General features: G+C 37.8%; 1 protein-coding gene across 1 annotated transcript in view; it reads left to right on the plus strand.

Moving 5' to 3' along the window:
- Positions 1 to 568: 568 nt before the first annotated feature.
- LOC143746499 (leucine-rich repeat and fibronectin type-III domain-containing protein 2) overlaps positions 569 to 24,720 on the plus strand; it is a 134,493-nt gene continuing 110,341 nt past the window's right edge. The window contains exon 1 of the mRNA XM_077238321.1: positions 569 to 789. The gene's annotated coding sequence lies outside the window, so the exon portion shown is untranslated. The remainder of the gene's footprint in view (positions 790 to 24,720) is intronic.

A 24,720-nucleotide genomic window follows, 5' to 3' on the forward strand; every position in this document is an offset into this window, starting at 1 on the left:
TACAGATAATCCGTATACTCCCAGTTCAAGTTGATCCGACACAATCGGACATCCTGCGTCTAAGCGCAGTCAACTCAGATAGAGCATTTCCCGCAAAGACTAATTATGAAGCTTCAGTGTTATAATGCGTACAATTAGAATGCGTAAATCCGGACGCCTTGGTATGCGACATGCGTCCGTCTGTGCATTACTGTTATCCTGATTAGCTTCTCGGAGTTGTCCATGCAACGCACCATGTCCGTTCTGACTCGTTTGTGCCATCTACAGATTTGCACGGCTCTGGAGAGCTCATGATCGCCGTCTACACACGTTCTGTAGCCTACATGTTTCAACTGAACTGCGCTTCTTGCGACCCATTCTTTTTCAAACTGGGCTCTTTCCTCGGGGGTTATCTGGATACATCTCTTTAGTTTGCGAACGGGATTGCCGACTCTTTATTGGATTCACTACAAAAACAATGAAGAAACAGACAGCAACTGAAACACGAGAATAAACGAGTGGCGTTCGGAGAGGAATAACAATTTAACGAGAGATCTGGGGATAATGATCTGATCTAGAAGTGCGTGTGGCCGTTTTCAGCTCAACTTGGTGGAAAATACACATGAATGGTGTGGTAGAACTCGGATATCAGCGCAGGTCGGTGTGCACAAGAATGCACCTTCCTTCGTTTCTCTGCTTTTCTTTTACATGAAACGGGAAGGAAGATGTGTTGAAACAGCAGAGGCTTTAAGCGCATCTGTTTAGAATTTAGTGCAATCAAAACGAATGGATACGTTTCCAATGATTAAGGTAAGTGCTGGGCTTGTCACGCTGCTTATCGAGCACCTGCCATTTGTGAAAGGATTTGAAAAACACCACTAATAATACATCGACTCGGCTTTTAGTGTTTTTATATCGGTTAACGCGTTCAATTAGTTACAGTTAGAAACTCTGCCTTCGACGTGCCCGCTTTAACAATAAATCACCACAAATCCTGAAGAAGGGATTTGCGCACTTTCAGAGATTTGTAGATAATTGTGATAAAGAAAGTTGAAGGTTCTAATAATATGAAATGTGTCCATTACTGGTCCCGTTTACGAATCAGCCGACAATTCAGGTTTGCTTCTAACAATAATTATCTGCTGAAATTACTCACAATTCCATTACTTCTATATGATGTCATAACGACCTAGTATATGTTTCAATGTATGTTCTCCTGTAATTCCGTTGGCATAAATATTTGATCTGATTGTGTTGTTTAAGAGGAAAAATTAGATGGCTTATCAATATTTTCTGTTTTTCCTTGTGTTATTTCAGAGCAATATCTAATTCATATTGTGTTGTATATATAGTAAGCTTATGCAAGCTCTGTGTATACAGTGCATACATGATCTTTTATACTTACCTGTGTTCATGGGAGTGGTGGATGCGTTTCTAATGGCTATATACTTATATTGAACAATGCTAATATAACCTTGCAAATCATATAGTTCACATTCACAGGGTGGCCATCAAGTGGCATAATACCGCCCAAGTTCACACTGGCACAGATAATTATAGTCTTTGCGAAACACCACAAGTGCACATGGGAACAGAGAGACTGGACAGGAGCTGGGAATTTCAGCACCATGGACGTGCTGTCCATGGTACTGAAATTCCCAGATCCTGTCCAGTCTAGTTTTACTTCCATTTGCATTGCACAGATGGCACAAACGATTGCAAAGATGCCTCTTGACTGAGCATTTTTTTATGGGACCTTAATGAGACTCTCTGGCAGACGTCAGTGATGATTGAAAGGGCACAAAGAGCATTCACCTTGAGGGCCAGCTCATGCAGCGTGTCAATGTCTGAGGAACACATTCATTAGACGAACAAGCTTCAAGCACAAAGGCAATTTGATTAGGGCTCACGTGCACTGCAGCTCTAATAAGTCCCCTCCCTTTTGTGTACCTTTTCACAGCCTTTCCAAATATAACTGAGGACAAAGGCTGCAATTGTCATGATTAGTGAAATATAACAGCAAATCAAGCCTTAAGAGCCCTTAATCAGTGTGCTGTATCTATAATTCTACATTTCGTTAATGCATTATTACAATTGTTATTTGACCCCTAATATAAGAACAATGATGCACAACACTCCAAATAAAAGCCTCACTATTCCATCACATGTAAGCCATAGGGTCAGGAAAGTGATAACAGTTCAAACCAATGGTCCACCTCTCAGACAATTACTCCCAATTGGCCTGTGATTAACCTTACATCCACCTTCTTAACTTAGACTTAGCCACTTAAAAGGCTCTTTTACCATTCCAGTGGGCTGGACAGATGGTTTACCATCTTTTCACGGGCTGCCCGCGGGCTCGTGTACTTGTTGTCCCCCCTCAGCTGGTGTCAGCGTAAGAGAGTTGACACACATTTCCCATGATGCCACCATCATTTGTATGCCAGTGTGCTCTGAACCCAGCCTCATTTGTCTTCTCTATATGCAAATTGTAATTTTGCAGTTGTTTTATAGAAAGGGATCCAAATGGCGTATTGAATGTCGGTTTCCATTTCAGCAGTTCAATAATATGTGAGGACATGTGTATGAGGTCACTATGTCTGATTGAAAATTTCAATTCATCTGCTCCCTGGTGTACTGCTCATCTTAAGGAGCTGACATTAACCAAACTAAGACAGTGTAATCTCTGTCTGCCGGGCAATTATAATTTGAATTCTCATAAGACCGAGATTATGCAAACACTGAAAGGGCCCTCCAGACTTAGATTCAACTAAAGTCTACTATAAAAATTCTGCAGAGACCTCTGGGTTCTTAACTGACGTCCACTCAATCTGAGGAACGGCAGGCTAGAAGTGTTGCCAGCCTAATCTCTGTGACTGGCAGTAAAATACTTACACTGCCTTAGCCCACAGGGGATTAGGGAAATTTCCCTAATGAATTTACAGTTAAAGCCTCTCACCCACTGGACCCAATTTACACAGCCCTCTTTGAAGCACCCTGGACTCTGCATATAAATGCATCAGTCTGGATTGAGCATTACGCAAATGATCGAGGATATCTTTGCAGGACTCCTATATGTTAATTGTTTGTTGTTGTTGGGTTGGCAGGCGTCTAGGTTATCTGAAGACTTGATCTGACTTGGTTATTGCTCTGACTGTACCGACACTGTTGTATGAGATCTGAACTGAGCTGGATGATGACATCATCTTTGGCAGAACTGCTTTATATACAAAATTAACTAATTTATTAAATTATGATATTTACAACGGAACTAAATCAGCACTGAACTGACTTCAGCTGAACAACAGCCGAAATGCATTATTTCAGCGTAAAGCTGCTTTGAAACAATCTGTATGTAAGCACTACATAATTAAAGGTGACTTGACTTGACTTAAGCTTTTGCACATTGTGTATGATAAGTGGTAATCATTTAGAAACTCAAGAAAAGGCAACCCTAAGTTTGTAAATTTGTCTTTGTGTTTAAGTTGATTGGAAGTAATGGTAAAATCAGGGTGTTTAAAAATTGTTGGGCACATTTAAGAATTTAAAGATTGGTCACACTCAACAGAAAGTTTATTTTAAATAGGGGGAATGGAATGGAACTTACTAATTTGAAATTGTAAAAGAATTTCAGCTCTGATGGCCATGAACTCTGGCCATTCAAGAAGGAATTACTGGTCATGCCACATTAATTTTATTCTGAATTTAGGTATTTTAGAAATGAGGTATAAGAAAAAAAAAAAAAGAATATATATATATATATATATAATTTTTTTTCTTATACTTCAATTATATTCGTAATAAAATGAATATGGCATAACCAGTAATATATATATGTGTGTGTATTCTGAATAGAGAGAGAGATAAAAAAAAAACCTGTTGTTTAGGGACAAACTCCTTTGTCAATTCTGTAAGTATCTGTCATCTTCTAGCATGTTGTTATTACTATAAAACTGTGTCATGAGCAGTAATTCCTTCTTGGGTGGCCAGAGATCATGACCATCAGAGCTGATAATATTTCCAGTGTTCTACAGTGTACAAGGTCAGATAGTGAGGGAGATGCAATCATTTTTTATAGCCATTGTGACAGAAGAAAATGCAGTGTGTTTGTAAACATGTAGCAGTGTTTTTGGGCAAGTCTAGGTATATTTATCTGTGCATGGCTATTGTGGGGAAAAAGGTGTTGTGGAAATAATACCATATTTAAATGGACATGTGTATGTTTTGCAAGCGTGTGCAAGAGTGTGTACTTGTTTTCTTGAATATCAGCAGTAAACAACTTAATGGACTCATTGATTGGCGTTTGAAATGCTCCCAGACATTCCTTAATTACACAGAACAAAAACATCCGCTTACTCTGCTTTCATTGCATAATAAAGCCAAGCAGAACTGTAGCTTATTATTCTTATGCCCAACATAACTTATATTAAATCATCCACAATATCCCTGCTAAACATTTTTAAGAGTGGAAACTGAAAATAGTTTTGTTTCCATCGACATATTTTTATATATGCCTTTTGGGAAATTGCATAAAATAAAAAAAAAAAAAAAACGCCAAGATAAATTATGTAACTCTGCATAAAAAAAAAACTAAAAAAACATATGTGCTTTATTTTTTATTATCCGATAAAATGACAATAAAAACACATTTACCAAAGAAATCCCTCAATGCGCAACAAAAAAACATGACTTTGCTTCAGTGGATGTGATTGGATAACTGAACTAACTAGAGGACCAATCACATCACAGCCTCTCAAATGTTGGTTTGATCATTTGAAATGTCTGAGTCAAAGGTTTAATTCTCTCCCAGAAGAGTTTCACTCGATTGCATTCATAAATACCAGCATCCAAATGCAAGAGAACATGAGAGCATTTATTGCTTTTCTTCGGGCGCTTTAAGACGCAAGTCATTAATGATGGAGGAAAAAAGTTTGCAGCAACTTCTATTTTTATTACATATATTTTGCGTCAATTTCCGGGGAAGTGACGGTTTTTGTCCTCATGAACACATGGGATGGAAACACTGTTTTATTCGCAAATGTTTAATGCTATATGTTTCAATTTTGCACACAAGTTAAATTCTTAACATTGGATGGAAACACAGTTAATGAGAATTCCAGTATCTTGAGGTCTGATTTGAGTGAGTACATGGCATATGCATACCTTTGATCTAGATCCTGATGCTATATTGGATCCAGTGTGGTGGCCCTCAGCACATGCCATTTTTTTTTCTGTCTATTAAAAAGATTGTGATCACTTTCCTTTGGGGAAAATGAACTGATCTCGGGTCAGATGTGGTGATAAAAGTGATGATGAAGGAATGGCTTTTAAGAGCTGATTTCTGACAAAGGCAGAGAGTAACTGGAGCAATGGCACCTCAGGGACAGTGAATGGAAAGGAGCTAGGCCGCGGCCTGAAGCCACACTCTGAATTAGAGACCCCTCCAGGGACTCAGGGGAGCAGTTCTCATCTCACCGTGAAATATAAGAACATCATTACTCCCACCCACCATCAGAGATGAGGCCTTTGTGCTCACGTTCAGGAATGGCACGGAGTCAGGTTTATAACTTCATTTCTTTATTCCCACACCGTGTAAATGGGCCCTCAGGCAAATGCTATTTGCATAAATAATACTAACATTGCACTATATTGCATTGTTTAGTGCAAATATTATTAATAGTTTCTCAGTGTTAAAATTGGTGTTGGGAGAATAGTGTAGGAAACAATATGCAATGCATGCACAATATGTTAACATTTTCATAAAAAAGTGGCATATTCAGAGAGGCTGCCAGAGAGTAAATTGCTATTGTATACTGAGTGTTTTTATTGCATTGTGATGTGGTTGCTAGGGTGTTATGTATGGTTGCTAAAGTCTGATTAATTAAAGCACACAACTCTTTGAAAAACTGCACAGCTTGAAACACTGAATGTGCAACAAAGTATGTGCACGTTTCATACATAGGTTCAGTGTTATTGTCATTGATATAAGGTTATAGTTTTTGTTAGCATTTTGAATTAGATTTTATTTTTCTATTTTTTTGTTTTCATTTTTAGTTTAATTTTAATTTTAGTTCATGTTTTAGTTATTTTTATAGTTTGAGTTTTAGGGGCTGTTTACACGACACCGCTTTCAACCAATTACGGGAAACTTTTAATGCGTTTTTGCTGTTCATTTACACGATGACAGCGTTTTTGTGACACAAGTTTTTAAAAACGGGGAATGAAAGTGCAAGTTTTTGAAAACAATACACTGTAAAAAGTGATCAGTTGATTTAACTTGCATTTTTTAAGGAAACCCGTTGCCTTAAAATTAAGTTAATAAACTTAATGCGTACTTGAAAAAATTAAGTTTTGTGGAATTGTCAAGTTCACTTGACAATCAAATTCACTTAATTACGCATTGTTTATTTACTAAGTCATTTTAAGGAAACATTTTTTAAGTCAAGCTTAGCTTTTTTTAAGCTAAGTCAACTGATGACTTCATCTCAATGTAAACTACAAAAACGTAAATTTGTGGAAAAGGTGAGTTCATGTGCAAGTGTATAATGTGTTCGGTCTATAGTGCATCTTTATAATGTCATCGCCAATTACTGGCCTGGATACAGCGTTTTTAGCAGAATACAGCGTTTTTAGTCGTTTTCGTGGATCCGTGTGAACAGGGATTATTTTGACAGCGTTGTTATCTGTACGTGAAAACGCAAAGGAAAAACTTTTCAGATTTAGTACATCATTGTCGTGTAAACGTACCCTTAGTTTAGTACTTCTAAACGAGAATGAGAAATATTTTATTTATATATGAATATATATTTATTGATATATATTAGCTAACAATAATAGGGCTTCAGGTTTTGAAAAAGTGCAGCATGTGCATCCAAGTGCTTTAAGGCAAGTCAGTATGCAGACATTTGGTAACACTTTATTTTGAAGTGACTCAGTTACACGTTACTACATGTACTTACTATATTAATAACAGCAAATTAATCATAATTACAAGTAACTAACCTTAAACAAAACCCTAACCGTAATATAGTACATACTCTATAGTAAGTACATGTAATTAATACATATTACTCAGTAATTATTGGATAAAGTGCAATGTAACTATGTCACCTTAAAATAAAGTGTAACAGGACATTTTAGCAACATCACAGGCAAGACTGAAAACTCTCACACTCTGAAACAGTTTGTCTAGATTACGTTTCAATAACGCTTAAAATTAGCAATGCTATCTGATAACATCATCTGATAATCAAATATGGTTCTTTTGCTGAAATAAACTGCTGGCCCGGGTAATTGTGTGTTCTGGAGTAAATATCAAAAAGCCAACCTCTGTGTGTGGTGATAGGAAGCCCTATTCCCGTGTTATATTCCCTGAGGGATCCTTGTGTACTCATGCTTAAGTTCATAATGTCCAGAGAAACCAGTTTGCTGCAATAACACCAGGGGTTTACAGCATATAAACGATCACACATCATGTTTGGACAGGAGGCAAGAGTTTCATATGTGGTTTTATTATCAAGCCTTGGGCTGTTGGATCCAGTTGCATTTAACTTTCATATTTAGATCTGTATCAGAGCAGAACTATGTGTAGTAAAGACATCAGATGTGTTTGGTCACTGCCTTTCTCCGGACTCACGTTCTGAAGGATTAAAGGAGGAAGAGCTGTAGTCCCTTAGGAAATTGTTAAAACAGTTTCGCTCTACGGACCGAAAATGGAGAGCTACGTGTAGAGTGGCGGGGCGATAACATTCAGGCTCAGCTGGGGACGTTGGCTCTGTGAGGCTGTAATTTAGAAAGGATCCAAGGCTTATCTGTTGGTATCCTGGTGTTGGAGGGAGAGGGAGAGGGGGAGACGGAGAGAGGGGGAGAGATAGAGAGAGAGAGAGAGAGAGAGAGAGAGAGAGAGAGAGAGAGAGAGAGAGAGAGAGAGAGAGAGAGAGAGAGAGAGAGAGAGAGAGAGAGAGAGATTTTAACAAACGTTTATTATAAAAACATTTCACAGTATATTTAAATTACAATATGCATAAATATTAAGAGCAACCCCTAACTCACAAGATATATGTAAAACCAAATCACCTTCAAACACAGAGCCCAATGCCTCATTGCAACAGCAAATACCTTCAAAAGTGATAAGATCATCCATATGCTTGTAATAAGCAAAATCAATCAATATCCTTGCTTGCAACATTTGAAAACATAGCAACTACATTCTGCTCCAAATTTTGTTCGACTTTCTTTTTCAAATTAAATAACACTGTAAAAAAAGTGTCATTACAACTCTGAAAAATATTTCCTAAAGACAGAAATAAAGGCTCTAATCTTGCAAAATTTACAAATGCATGAAAAATGTTTTCTCTCTCAGTGAAAAAAGGACATTCAGCATCAATCTCAGGATTTAAAATTGAAATAAAAGCATTGACGGTGACAGCGCCATGAAGGATTCTATAGAATATACGCCCTCTATATTAATTATTAACCATCTCCATTTATCCAGACGACCTTTAACTTTTTCAATGACTCCTTCCCATTTTTTTTTTGCACTGTAAAATCATCACCAAGATACACTCCTAAGTATTTAAAACCTGGTTTTCCCCAAACTAAACCTTCAGGGAGATCTGGTTTCCCACCTGTCCATTTACCTAATAATAAAGTTTCACTTTTATTCCAATTTATGCTCACAGACGATAAACCTTTACAAGTTTTAAGTAAACCTAACAAAACCTGTATGTCACTTTGCCTACTAATCATGACTATGACATCGTCGGCATAAGCTGACAATATAAGATTATTTTTACAGTTTGGCAAACATATACCATTAAGTTTGACCCGTATTTGTTGTAAAAGTGGCTCTATTGCCAAAGAATAGAGCATACCAGACAATGAGCACCCCTGCCTAACACCTCTATGAGCTTTAAAAGGAGCACATAAACCACCGTTCACCTAAAGAATACACTCAACGCCACTGTAAAGAACTTTAATACGATTTATACAGGCCTCTAAAACCAATAGCAATACTCAACACGGTTAAATACCTTCTCCTGATCCAATGAGATTAACCCACAATCTAAATTCAACATCTTGGAGACCTCTACAACATCACAAACCAATGAAACATTGTCAAATATTGACCTACCAGGGACACAGTAGGTCTGGTCAGGATGGATGGCACCATCCATCACTCCTGCTAGCCTGTTAGCCAGGGTTTTCGAGAGCAGTTTGCAGTCGCTATAGAGTAGTGATATGGGCCGCCAGCACTTTATGTCTGTAAGGTCGCCTTTCTTGGGCAGGAGGGTTAGCACTGCTCTACGGCAGCTCAGAGGCAGCCGGCCTTCAGCCAAACTTTCATTCAATACCTCCAGAAGGCCCTCTTTCAGTTCTGACTAGAAAGACTTCTACTGGCAGGCTGTCAATGCCCGGCACCTTTCCAGACTCCATTCCTTGCAGGGCCTTGTACAGTTTGCCCATGCTCAAAGCACCAGAGATCTCACCATTTACTTCCTCAGACACCTGAGGTAAGTCGTTGAAAAATTCACTGTCACTCCTGTATTCCGCCCCAAGTTCATTTTTATACAGGATTTCATAAAACACAACTGCTCTCTTACGAATGTCCGCAGGGTCTGTCAATAATCCTCCAGACTCAGAATGCAGAGCATGGATGACGTTGCTCTGACCATTCTTTTTCTCCAAGTTGAAAAAGAACCTGGATGGTGCATTCATCTGGTCCACTCTCTGGAACCTCGACCTGACCAGAGACCCCTGTGCTTTAATACCCAGTAAATCAGCCAATTGTGTCCTTTTATTTGACAAAGAGCATATAGAGCATATTTGGGAGCTTCGTGCCCTGGATGTGCATCCCACAAATCTCCATCAACTGCAAGATGGTATCCTATCAATATGGGCCAACATTTCTAAATAATGCTTTCAGCACTTTGTTGAATCGATGCCATGTAGAATTAAGGCAGTTCTGAAGGTGAAAGGGGGTCAAACACAGTATTAGTATGGTGTTCCTAATAATCCTTTATGTGAGTGTACATTAAGATGAGAAACAAATGTATTACAAGTTTTCTGTAATTCAATGTTTACATATGCAAATTAGGCATTATCTAATTAAAGATGCACTCATTTGCATATATTTTAAAAAACGAAATCTGAGTATTGGACAAAGCCAGGTTCAAAATTCTTTTTTCATTGTGTTCACATATTAGATGGGGAAAAAAAGGGATTTATGGATACAGATTACAGAGGGATTTATGGATATCTACTTTTGTTATCCTGTAAATCAGAATATACCGTCAATAGCCTTTATTTGAATCCGTCAGCATTGTACAGGAGAGAGAGCGCTTTCTAACGGTGTGTGTGATGACAGGGTATAGATCGCGGAGCAGCGGGATGATTTAGAACGTTAACTTTTGATGAATTTAGCTAAAATCTACAGACGCAAACGTGTAGTACAGACAAAGTGTAGTAAAATAAAGACCTAAATGTGTATTTCAGACTTTTTTTCACCACAAGACAAATATCCCAAAATCTCAAAATTGGACAGTGAAAAATAAAAACGATGTTTTTGCCTGCCGTGTCTCGCCTTAACAAAGTAGTGTCTAGCTGACAGTATGCCCTCATTGGCTTAATGGAGTTTAAAAACACAGAACACTGCACCATACTGTCATCAGAAAAACTCAGTGGGGTAATTAAACATGTTCTTACAATGTTACAGTGATGCTTAAAAGCATAGAACCGATCCAATCTTGCCAGCGAAATCACACTGTCACGAACATGAGTCCAAGTATATATATTTTTTTTGTGTCTCATAAAACTGTCTCCAAACATCACATAGCTCAGGTGTTTTGACAAGCTGGATTAACCGATTACGAGAGGGCAAGTGAGGTTCAATATGATTTCTATCCAAGTTCGACAATGAACAGTTAAAGTCACCACCCAAGAATAAATATTCTTCTACACAGCATTTTTGTAAAACAGAACACAAAGTATTTAAAAACAACATTCTTTCTATTGGTGCAGTTGGAATGTACACGCAAATAAAAACAAAAATACAATTTCCAAAAGAGCCTATCTCTACTTCAACTTTAACTACTTCATCAACCTGATAAGAAGTCGGACTGAAACTCTTAGCAAAAAGAATGGCGACCCCTCCGCTAATGAGGTGTTGTGGCTCAATACAGAGACCCCATCCCACTCCTCAGCCCAATCAGTATGGCGTTTTTTTTTGTCAAAAGTTATGAGCGTGTAAGACATGCTCACGAGCACATTATGTTATTTCACACGCGCAAAAATGAACCTTCAGCTGGCATGATAAAAGTACTCGCGCACAAATTCAACAACCGAGAGGTGTACAGGTAGCTGCGAACGAGCGCCTGGCATACTCTCATAGGTTAACTCTGCTTGTACAGTGGAATCCTGCTCGCGCGCAGCGGGCTTCTGCTCGCGGAGTGCTGTTTTGCTCGAGCAGTGGATTTCTGCTCGCTCAGCTGATTTCTGCTCCCTCGAGTCTACATGACTTTTGACAATTTGGGGGCGGAAACCAAGGAGGGCACTGACCCTCTTATGATTGGTCACTTTAATCGTAATCGCCACCACAGGGACATCTTTGTACCTTGATGGACAGCTCTCATTACAGGAAGTCAGAGTCAAAGGATCTGACGGAGTTTTTTTTTTTAGTTTTTTTTTTAAATGAATTTAAACTGTATATAAAATCCTTAAAAACTTTGAAAGGTCCTAAAGCACAAAAAATATATGATACCCTAAAACACTTCCCAACTAAGATAAATGGATGAACAAAGACTGAATTCTCCCCTTATGTCATGTTCTATTATAATTCCTTACCGTTTATTTATTAAAATGTTTATTTTGCTTACAAATATCCTTATTTTTGTACTAAGACTACATTTATATTCTTGTTGTATTAAGAGCTGCTCCCTCTGACTATATTGTCCTTGTATCCTATTCTAAAGAAAAGGAAGTTATGCAGCCATGTTTGTCTGTAAATCTTGGTATTTCAATAAAAATAAAAAAACTCCGTCAGATACTTTGACTCCGTGCTTCCTGTAATGAGAGCTGTCAATCAAAGTACAAAGATGTCCCTGAGGTTGTGATTACGATTAAAGTGACCAATCATAAGAGGGTCAGTGCCCTCCTTGGTTCCGCCCCCAAATTGTCAAAAGTCATGTAGACTCGAGGGAGCAGAAATCAGCTGAGCGAGCAGGAATCCACTGCGCGAGCAAAACAGCACTCCGCGAGCAGAAGCCCGCTGCGCGCGAGCAGGATTCCACTGTACAAGCAGAGTTAACCTATGAGAGTATGCCAGGCGCTCGCTCGCAGCTACCTGTACACCTCTCGGTTGTTGAATTTGTGCGCGAGTACTTTTATCATGCCAGCTGAAGGTTCATTTTTGCGCGTGTGAAATAACATAATGTGCTCGTGAGCATGTCGTACACGCTCATAACTTTTGACTAAAAAATAACTCCATAAATCAGCAGCATTCCTTAAATCACTATGCGTCTGTTGCAACATTACAACATCTATTCTTTTTTGTTTAACCAACTCAAAAATCCCTGCTCTTTTTCTCATTTCCCTTGCTCCATTTACATTCAAAGTCGCAATATTCACTCCACTCATGTTTGGAGAAATGAAAGCGACTAAGAAACATAGCAACACACACACACACACACACACACACACACACACACACACACACACACACACACACACACACACACACACACACACACACACACACACACACACACACACACACACACACACACACACACACACACACACTAGCCAGGCTATTATACTTTCTCAATACCTTCATTGGCATTCTCAGAAGTTAGTTTTCTCACTATCTTTTTTAATCGATATATCTCCTTGTTTGTAAACAAACCTTTCGACATAAAAAAAAAACTGGTTTGTAGAAAAATAATCATTTACACAGACACCCCTCTCCTGTTTTTAGTAGCTTTTAAAAAAGTTTAATGTCGTCCACTTCACAACCGCGGCTAGAGAAGTCACTCTGAGAGAGACTGACGCTAGAATCAGAAGACTCACTGTCATTTTCACCATAAAAATCTTCCACGTCAGCTTTCTTAGCTCTAACCGTTTGAAACTCGTCAGATTTTTTTCTTTTTGATGAAACTTTGAATTCACTCAGCTCTGTCTCCATTTCAATGCCATCAAAAAACAAATCGGGCAGCAAAACATTAGGTGCACTATAACTTTTCTGCATATTCGATTTGCGAGAACGAATTTTCGATGTCTCAGCATCACCCGGTCTATTTTCCTCAGCCGCATTTTTGGGGTCATTTACCTTTGGATTCTCCACAGCTCTATCCTCCACTGCACCTGTCTCTGTCACAGGCCGAGCCACGTTTGACGGACCAGCCTCGACCGGCTCACTAACATTATTAACAATGTCATCAGCCACTGAGCCGTTTTTCTTATTCTTAAGGCCTCATTATGCTTCAGCGTCAACTCCACGGCGTAGCTACACCATCACTCCTACGGCGTCATGGCCGTTTTATGGTTCTGCGTCAGGTTTGTTGCATCGCGGTGCATCTGACCAATCACAGCACATGTGGTCTGCGTCGCCTCGACGCGTAGTTAAATTGTTTTGGAGGTGCACGTCGAGCTATGGCAGAGGGGTTCGCGGCGACGCAGAGGGGTCTGGGGGGGTACGCCGTCGATTCGACGCAGAAACATAAAACAGGCTTTACCAGGACAAGCACGAATTAAGTGGCCCACTTCACTACATTTGAAACATTTCATCTTGTCCGTAGTAGCATAAATAACATAGTCAAACTCGTCAACTTTGAGATGCAGTGAAAGATCTGAATCCTTTTTGGATGGCATGGAAAGTGGGAGAACATGAGAAAAAAGATTCTCAATAACTATTCCAGTCTCAACTAACCCGTTTGCCTTTTCAACAGAGCTAAGAAAGATGACGGTGGCACTGTTCATTCTGGAGGCCGACATGACATTTTCATGCCCATCAACCACTCCTGCAGCCAGGCAACAGTCTTGCACTTTTCACTCCATGGCGCCGCATGAATTTACTCAGACCTTGCATACGTGGGGCCGTCATGCTGCCCGCAAAAGAAAACGGTAGAACACGGCCGGAACAAACAAAAAAAATCACTTTTTAACAATAACCCAAACAAGAAAGAAAAGCAAGAAAAAGAAAGATTCACTCGCAATCGCTCTGCTCACACTCGTCACACCGAGAGAGAGAGAGAGAGAGAGAGAGAGAGAGCTCCAGGGATGAGACACTCTGTGAGGGAAAAATAGCTAACTACATAAACACACATAAGCTCCATTCCAAAACCTAGAGTGCTGCATTGCCAGCCCGATCTCACGGCAATTCGTACGAATTTTACAAGGTGGCTAATTCGTACGAATTCATACGACCTCACTCGTACGAATTAGTAAGATTTTTGCTAAATCCTATATATTTTACGAGTTGCTCAATTCGTATGAATTTGTACGAATGACCTACCCCTGAACCCGCCCCTAAACCTACCCATCACGTGGGTTCAGACAAATCGTACAAATTCGTATGAGTGAGGTAGTACGAATTCATACGAATTAGCCACTTTTTAATCACTCGTACGAATTGGTCGTGAGATAGCGTTGGCATTGCTTTCATTTTAAGGCTGAATCGTAACTGAAATGGAACCTAATTTAGCGACTGAATTGCAACACTCAGTATAGGCTATAACTCACAAGAAGTGCATCCGAAACTGAACTTTTGATTGTTTACAGAAGTTTTAAGTTAGCATGTTGTTAAGCTAACAACGTGATTTATAATAAAGAGCCATTCGAACCAAGGAAGATAAATATAACGATAACGTATTGTTTAATCACTATAACTGCTATATAATCATAATTCTATGACAACAGTAAAGTCCACACCACAGCAATAACGATAATGACACAGAGGAACAATATTGTTAGAATGACTTTCTCAGCACTTTTTTGCAGTTGATGAATGATAGAAACATCGATAGCCAATCAGAATCCTCCTGACTTTAAAGAGTTTGAGCACTTAAAACTGCACCTGACATACACTGCAGTGGATTCTTGTAATAAACAGAATGTTTTTTGCATAATGTGGACGATAATAGTTATTGTTATAGTTATTGGTGTGAATGGGCTTCAAATAATAAAAATACATAGCACACACAAATATAGTTTTATAATGTTTTAATATATAACCTACATTTTAATTACAACTATTTTTATCTTCACTAAAAGTATTTTAACAAGGGGGTGGGAATGAAGACTTTGAGGTGTTTAAGTGCATTTATGGCCTCATTGGCCTGACACAACATGTTCATGAATTTGCATAATTTCAATATCCAAAATAATATCTATTAAACCAATTCTAAATGTCTTTGAGCTTGTAGTACTAGATCTAGCATTACTACATACAGTAGACACAACTATTTTTTTATACATTATTACATACTTGGATGATATATGAAATCACAGGTTTTAGTGCACAAAAAAAAAGTTTAGGGACAGAAAAAATTCGACTTTCACTTAATTATGGTAATGTTATTAATACAAAAAAAAAAAGTGGCAGATAATCTGCTCACAAGAAAACGCTTACAGTACTCAACAAAGGTCAACACTGCGTGCTGCCCATGAGGACAACCTATCGAGAGAACTGTTTTATTATCATTCATTTGTGGTATGCAGTCTTAAGTCACCATATTGAAGAACTGCTGCTGAAAAGCGACCAGGAAAAACTGCTAACATTTATATTTTATATACTGTGATTCCAAATGCTGAGGTGGCCAATGCTTTTTCTTAGGTTGGCAAGTGTCCCAGATGAGCCACTAAGATTTGACAAAGGTGTTCATAAAAGTGTATACCATAAACATTTATCTAAATCTGTCCGCATTTGGTCCGAATTATCACAGTGCATTCTGGGATTGCCTTGTCCATGAAGACCTTGTCCATAAACGTAACCTTAAAACTGTTCAAAAATCTGCCGTATGAGATGTTTTGCTTTACAAATAAACGTGAATTTCTCGGTCCAGGTAACATGGATAATGTGTATACATTGTTAATTTACATTTACTACCGTCATTGTAAGAATACAAAGGGGGTTGATCATCTGTGAAGTTTCAGCTTTAAGAATCACGTGCACTTATTAGGACACACTTAATTTCACATTCAAGTTGTTTTCATGGCTTTAAAAGTGAAGTAACCATTAATTTGTTGACTTCATGAAAAGTGGTGCTTTCAAAACATTGCCTGTTGTATCATCTGCCAGGTAAAATTAATCCTAATTGCTTATAAAGTAGTTTACCCCCCCCCCCAGATATAATTTCCGCTGTGGCGTTAACATCCTGCTGGTGTGGATGTGGTGAAGGGTCAATGGAGTGGCGTGAGGGTTGCATATAGGGAGCAGTAAGATGATTCTCTGCTCAAGGACACAGACAGAAACATCTCCATTTATTTTCATGTCAAGAGCCTCTGGGTGTTGTTTGCTCTGAAAAACACAGAGATGCTCTGTTCCGCATGCTGAGTCTCTGCAAAGCAAACCGGCTCTCTGGAGAACAGGCACTGTCATCGTCCTCCAAGTTTGAGGTTAGCTCAGTTGAGTAAGTGGGCGCACTGATTAACTCTTCATACCGTATGATCAGGTGGGTGTAACTTTTGAGGAATCCGGAACACCGCTGTAAAACAGCTGTCTGAAAGTCTCCAGAGTGGGCCCAGAGCTCCTTAAGAACAAGCTGATCTGAATGTATTTTGGTAGAACAATTTGGGTTATGTGCACCATTCAGGGTTACATTGCTGACAGGCGGAGGAGGGCAGAAATACTGGCGTGCACAGCTACAGAAATCTCCAGACACCGTGCCTGGGAACACAACCAGTAACTCGACTCTTTCCAACAAAGCGCCAAACCCCCCTGTGGCATATAAATATTCCAAATGCATGAACACCATGAAATGTTTTTCTTTTTTCTTTTTCAAGACTCTGCAGTATAATACTTTTGAGGCTCTACAGTAATTTCATACTATTTCTATATTTCAGGACTGAAATTATCGATCTTCTCTGTCTAAAGCTGAACAGACAATCCAGAAGATCAATATGTCTAAAAAGCGTTGCTGAGGTTTTCGGTTTACAGTCATAGTGACCCACATTTCAGTCTGTGTGTGTCAGGGTGTGTCTTGTGGGTTGGAGAGCTGCACTGTTAATCAAGACAGAAAAGCTGAAACGAATCCAATTACAGTAATACAAATGTATTGATCTGACAAGAGTGTAATTTGCAGTTGCTACTAGAACTAGGCTACTTGTGAAGGACTATTAACGACAACAAATGCACATTTAACTGGCATAATGTGGTGTTTTAAATTGAAACACTATTCATTGGAGAATAACGCATTTAGTTGATTTTATCCTTTTGAATTTGATTGGATCTGGAGGGGGTGAGACATGTTAGGCTATTATGATATTGGAGTATATATTTGTCCTGTGTAATCTTGGTTATATCTGTAAAAGTAATTTTACATTATCACATTTTGTTGAGATTGTGAATGCATACCTACCTTTAGAAACACTGATGAATAGGACTGGGACTTAGTCAATTTCACTTTTCATGTTGTTTTCATGGCTTTAAAGTTATAACCAAGCCATAAGTACAGTAGGTTGACCTCTGAAAAGTGGTGCTTTCAAAATGGTGCTTGTTTTATGTTTTGCCAAGTAAAATAAGTGTACTTGCTTATTAAAGTAGTACACTCTCCTCCGTGAATCACACAATTAATGTGTCATCCATGTCTGTAGTACAAACAATGTGGGATGAGTTATGTACCAAATTGTAAAATTGGCATTAAATCAAAATTGACCCTATTTTTCTAATGCATGTTACTAAACTTATTGTGAATGATTCATCCATGCATATATTGTATTTTTCTTATTGTGATCTTAAAGTCATAATGTCATAACTGCTGCTATGTCGCCACTGTCAGCGGAAACCTCGTATCCATTTTTTTTGTCCATAAATCATTAGTGTTGGTTACGCTTTGCGTCTGTCTGTGGGTTTAATCAATGTGAAGTATTAAAAAGAGCTTGTGACTAAATCTCATAACTCCATTGGCTCCTCAAACTGTCAGTCAAACTTCATAACTCCACCCACTTCTATCATGAATGAAGAGTCACATGCAGTTATATCTGCTTGTTTGCAAAGCAACGGTAAATAAAGAACAGGTTCTTTGAATAAGCACAGTGTTTTCTTTGCTCAAGAAACATTTTATGTATATGGGCTAATGTTGTATGTATTGAGGAGTGAAGAAGTGTTTCTTAGTCTAGCATTTGTCGTCGAGTCATAGTCAGAACTGTTTGTAATAGCCTGTGCATATCACTTTGTCCATTATAAAATGAGATTTTGGCCAAAGGAGAGAAAAATCGCATGCATTAGTTAATGCATTAGCTAACATGAACTCACTATGGACATAATATATTTACAGCATCTATTAACCTTTGTTGATGTAATCAATTTTAAAACAATCTTATTGTTCATTGTTTGTTCATGTTAGTTCACAGTGGATTAACTAATGTTAAAATATCCTTAATAAATGTTAATACATCCTGATTAGTTCATGTGTTAACAAATACAACCTTATTGTAAAGTGTCTATCAACTTTGACAATGCAGTGTTTAATTATATATAAAAAAAAGTATTTTCCATTTCTTGAAAAGTAGCACTTTTGGAGAAACAATGTTTCTGGCTGACATCGATGGCTAGTGTGGCTTTACATTTCAATGACATTCTCATTTCCAGTACACGTAGCTCTATTTTCACAATCTAATTCACAACCGATGGATAAAATCCAGTCCCACATAGTATTAGCAACTTAATGAGATTAGTAGAGAAACAAGCTTTCTAGAACTTTAACAAGCCTAATGCAGCACTTATTAATCTTCAAAACAATTTAAGAGAACTTGTAAGAAAGAAGGAAGTGGTTTTGTTGATTTAAACAGTCTTTATGTCAGTAATTTGTTGGTAGCTTTCTGAAAAGTGTAAATACTGTGGTTTGAGATGTCCAACATTTGAACTTTTGACTTGACTTTTAGGCGATGACTTATAAAAATAGTTTGGAAACTATTCAATTACATTTTATTCCACTTGTGTTGCACAATTTGCAAATTTTTAACATTAACATTGTCATGGTTCTAGACAGGCTTTACAGCTACTATGTCAGATATTCTGTAAATATCAATTTCACTGTTTTTACTACAAAATCTTGACACGTTGGGGTCATACCCTTCTGCCTATAGCATTTCTCACCAGTGTCTCCTGCTGAGCATGTTTCTGCAGCTTTTCAGCAACACTTATGATGCTCATTTGTCTCCATCAGACGCCGTAGTCACAACTGTGCGCTTGTCAACTAAGCAATATCAGTGCCTTGGTTTCTTGACTTCCAGTGTGAAAACAAAGATAAAGAATATATATATATATCAGTTATAATGGCATTGTGTACAGAAAACCGTTCTCGCATACAGTGAAAATAATGTTGTTTTTCCCCCTTTCTTCCATGTTCTTAGCAAAAATTATAAATTAGCTAAAATCTAAATATAATTTTAAGTTCTGTAGTTCTTTGGACAGATACACTCATATACCTGTGGTATGTGTGTACATAGGCACTGAATAGACATTTTTAAGTTTCATGCTTTCAGTTGCTGTCTTAAATTGTGTATGTGTAACCATCAATCATTGGCTGCACAAGTCATATTAACTCAAATGAGAGGCTCATTATGAACTTAATTTGAAATCGTGTCTAGTTGAATCTTGTATAACATGAAAAATTAAGTTGAAATTTGGAAAGAAAAATATTTTACAGTCTCTCTCTCTCTCTCTCTCTCTCTCTCTCTCTCTCTCTCTCTCTCTCTCTCTCTCTATATATATATATATATATATATATATATATATATATATATATACAAAACTATATATATATAGCTTTGAAATTATGTAATTTTGGGGGTCCTGCACCAGCAATTGACATGAATGGGCATTCTAACAGATAGAGTAGATGGAATTATCTTGAGAAATAAAATGTTACAGACCCACGAAAGATAGTACTCTTCAAGTGTAATTGCTGTCCAAAATAAGCTTTAGCATCATGGTTAAACAGTACATTTTAAGCAGACAGCACTGATTAATACATGAGCGTTACTGATTTAAATGAAAGCTTAATGAGGATTACTTGTCAAAGTGTGATTTGTAGTATCTTATTCATTAGAGCTGTATGCAACATGCAAGCAAGTACATTTCCGTCAAGCACTAAAGCACAAATATGTTAGTCTCCTTGTCATGCTTGTTTTTTTTCAGAAGCTGTGTTTACGTCCATGCTGATCACAAGGTCTGTTAAAAAGGCAATGATTTAGAGCAAATAACAATGACAAATCGCTGCTGGTGTCTGTAAACATAAACTCACACACACACAATCCATGTAGCTCAACACCCTCTCACAGCAATTATTGACACTGTCAGTCACAAACACGGCAGGCATGTTACAACAAAGGCTTAAGCAGTGTCTCACACAAACGGGCACTTATGGCAGAGAAATCAACTCCTCTGTATTCTGCTGCCATCTCGCCTGCTTTGCTCCGCAGCTGCCCATCTGGGTGTAGCATTTGCCCTGTTGAGATGTCAGTCATGCGACAGTGATGGCAAACAAGCTCCAGGATTTGAGTGCCACTCCAGTGATCGCTGATGTCTGACAGTCCATCACTGCTACCACACCAGACCCCGTCCCACTGATCGATTCAGCTGGACAAAGCTGTTACACGACTTCCCCACAAAAAACAGAAGAATGCCCAAGTGAGAGATTTTCAATTTTGTTATAGTATGATGATTTGATCTTGAGTTTTGAGGTTTGTTGAGTTGCCAAAACTTCTCCAGACAAATAAATTCCAGTTTGTGTCAGCCTGTTGTTGCTGTCTGCGGAACACTAAAGAACTCAAGCTGCCTACGCCCAAATTTACAGCTTTTTCCTCGCAGGCTTTTATGGGAATGTTTATAAGGATTACTTGTCCCAGTAGTGTGGCTTGTTGTCTGTCTCTGTCACCTACAGCAGAGGTGTCGACTACAGCCAGAAATGAAGTCGTGCCGTTGTTCTCATCGTCTTTGACATTCAAAGGGATTTTAATTCAACTAATGCATCTTTTAACATCTCTCGAAGCTGGCATTATCAATTATGAAATAATCGTGTTATCAATTTCAAAGGGCTGAAAATACAGAGTGACGATTTTCACGCTCCCCTTTGAGCGAGATGCGTTCTCTCCTCATGTGATGTCAAGTGATTTATTCCTCATTAGCGTCTCTTTCAAAAGCATGCTCTGTATTCAGAAGTGTGGATCTTCTGGCGCGGTGCCACACCCCTACGGCAAAACCAATTAGCTGCAAAAACAGATCTCTACAACTTCCTGCTACAAAGATAACTAATAATCATCTTCGTGCAATTTTGTCTACAATGAAAACATCCAACTTTCTCAGGTTAGCATACCATGGCAATATCTAATTGTTGTTAATTGCTACGCAAATTAGTAGAGATGGGATTTAAAATGCAAGGTTTTTGTACAAGTTAAAGAGTTTGGTAGCACTTAGCACAGCAGGTAGAGCTAACTACTGTACATTAAATAAACTCTTAAGAAATGGGGTAAAAAGGTTTGTAATTTGTACAGGAGAATATCTGTATACATTCTATTATAAAAACTGTAAATGGTTTAACATCACATTAGATGTAATAATACAGTAGAATTTTTCAAATAAATGGTTATTGCAAATTAAAACGATGGGTAACTGTATAAGTAATGGTAAATTTCCATTCCCAGAAGTCCTTGTGTGATGCATCACATATTATTATATTTTATATGAATAATTTAGTTTCTTTTCATTTTTGCTATCAGTAATGTTTAAAGGTGCTTGATGTTGCATTTTCTGTTATTAAGGTAATGTTTATTGGATTATTTTAGTGTCATGTGTGTTACCAAGATGCTTTGTTTATGAATTTGTTGGGGAAAAAATAACAAGGAGATATTTTAATTATTTATTAATAAAGTAGTGTTTTCTGTGTCAGTTGACGATGCTGACTCGTCATCTCCACAGTACAGTAGACTCGCCTTTAGAAAGAAAATACATAATCAGAGAGTATTTGTTTTCCATTCGAATTGGTTCGATTAAAAATGTTAAGCTTTCTATAGATTTATTTCTCATGTCTGTGAGGCAAGTAGCATATGCTGAGTTTCAGTTAATTTTTGTGAAAGCACATTCTGTGGGATTTCTTTATTTTACAAAGTCACAACATTATGTTGTTATTGTGAGTGTACACACATAAAAGTACAGTTTTACAGTTTCGAAAGATGTATTACTCTTTTCTGTATGACCAAAAATGACAGAGTATTTTAAGTTGTTTCCGCTGTTGTCAGGAAAAAAAATGAAAGTGATCGTGCCGGAGCCTCCATGTCCTGCAGTAAACATACAGTACTTCAGCTTCCACACTCCGCACAAACACTTAGATATGCGCCTAAAAATAGAACACATTTATCTATAGGCGAATCTGTCCCTCACAGACTGTGTGACTTCGAAACAAGCTTTTTTTTTTCTGTGACTAACCAACTAATACAATTTTGGTAGACTAAACCTCTTCTAGTCAACTAAGATTAAGTCGACTATTAGGGGGCAGCCCTATTTTGGGATATTGCATAAAAAACGCTGGATGTAAACGCAAAGATGCACATGAATTTTAAGATTGCGTATGCGATCAACTGAGGTGGACATATTTTTTATCTTATAAGAAGACATGCGAATAAACTACATCACACAAAAATCACATGACTTCGCCTCAACAGTGTATGTGATTGGATAACTGGACTAACCAGCGGACCAATCGCATCACAGCATCTCAACATTTGGTTTGATCATTCTGTAATACCTTAGTATGTTGTCTAAGCGTTTCACACGATTGCATTCATAAACACCAGCATCCGAGCGCAAGAGAACATGAAAGCGTTTATTGCATTTCATCTGCCGCTCTGAGACGCAAGTCATTTATGATGGAAGAAAAAAGAGCCACAGTGGCTTCCCCGATTGCAGCTACATTTGTATTACAGATACAGTATTTTGTGCCAATTTTATTAGGAAATGACAATGTTGTTCTATTGAACACATGGGATGGAAACGCAGTTTATTTCACAAATGTTTAATTCTAATTGTGCACCCAAGTTAAATGCACTACTTTGGATGGAAACTAGTTCTCGTTCATTGTTTCCCATAGTTAATTATTTTCCAGATTTCATTTCTAATTCTGACACTGCAAGTTTTGACCTGAAATGGTCAAGTTAAAACCTCTAGATCAATATTTTAAACAGTATTAACACAATTTCCATGAAATACATGTAAATAAATCCATCCCGTGTAACATAATCACTCCTTGTGTTGTTAAAAGACGGTTTATGCCACAAGTATTTAGCCTAATATTCAGTGATTACTGTGTATTCAGACATCTTGCTCATTTGACCCAAATGCTTTTTGAATACTAGCCTATATGTTTGGGAAGTATTTGCTTATATGGATGCAAGAAATATTTCCCTGTTCCCTGATATTTCCTGTCCTTTCTCCTACTATACCAAAAACAAAAAAGAAATCTAGCTCAAAAATATTGTTTATATATTTTTTTCTTTTTCTAACAGCTAAACCATGTGGCCATGGTGATGTTTAGGCTGTGCCAGTTGACAGCAATTTGAAAGCAAAAGAAATCCAGCTAATGATGCAGTAGCAGCTCTTTCTACTCTAGAATATGTGCAGTTTTAAGCGATTCCTCGCGGAATCATATTGTATGTGATATATATACGAGGTGTGTGGGTGCAGTGTGCTCCTCAGGGGCCCAGCAGAGGGTTATGGGGAGGGAGCAGAATGGTTGCTAGAAGACTTCCAGGAACATATGGTGCCTGCACCACAGCTCCGTGCCTTTCAAGCTGCAGCTGTTTCGAGAGGTTCATAGTTTTTTTATTTACTGTTTACGAAAACCCACTATGGAACAAGGTGATACAGTGCCAATAGCAACAGCATAAAAAAAAAAAAAAACAAACAAAAAAAACATTTTATTGTGTTAAAAATCTGCTTTAGGAGTTTCTTGGTCATATTGCATGACATTTATACATATTTACTAGGGTGGTCAATCTCACTCATACAAATGTTAACTTAATTGCATAACATTCTGATTTTTGAATTAAATTATTTTGTCAATATTTGCTGCACTGTGAACATAATAATAATAATAATAATAATAATAATAATAATAATAATAATAATAATAATAAGCATTATTGTGGCAAATAAATATAAGACAAATATAAGACAAAAAAAAAAGTGCTTATAGAAGTCAATATATTGCTGGCTGGTTTTGTTTCCATATCTTTGAGCTTCAGTCCACAGCAGTTCATTTTACAATCAATCTGTTAGTCAGTCTGAATGCAGACTTAACTCAGGACACCTTCATGTATTCTGTCGGTGCTGTTTTAGAGTGCATTGTTGTTGTTATTATTACTTATTTGTTTTGCCAGGACTTACCTGTGGAGTTGTTCTCATGACCATTTGATGGTCTTAACATCAAGTCTTGCTTCTCTCTTGACAAGGCCATTGAGCTTTGGCTAGAGGTAGAGACATTTTAAATATGAAAAAACAACTTCATTTAGCAGTCAGTTTGATCAGAC

This window comes from Siphateles boraxobius, unplaced genomic scaffold (genome assembly GCF_051911475.1).
Source record: "Siphateles boraxobius isolate OS27281-9 unplaced genomic scaffold, OSU_SipBor_1 22, whole genome shotgun sequence".
Taxonomy (NCBI): domain Eukaryota; kingdom Metazoa; phylum Chordata; class Actinopteri; order Cypriniformes; family Leuciscidae; genus Siphateles; species Siphateles boraxobius.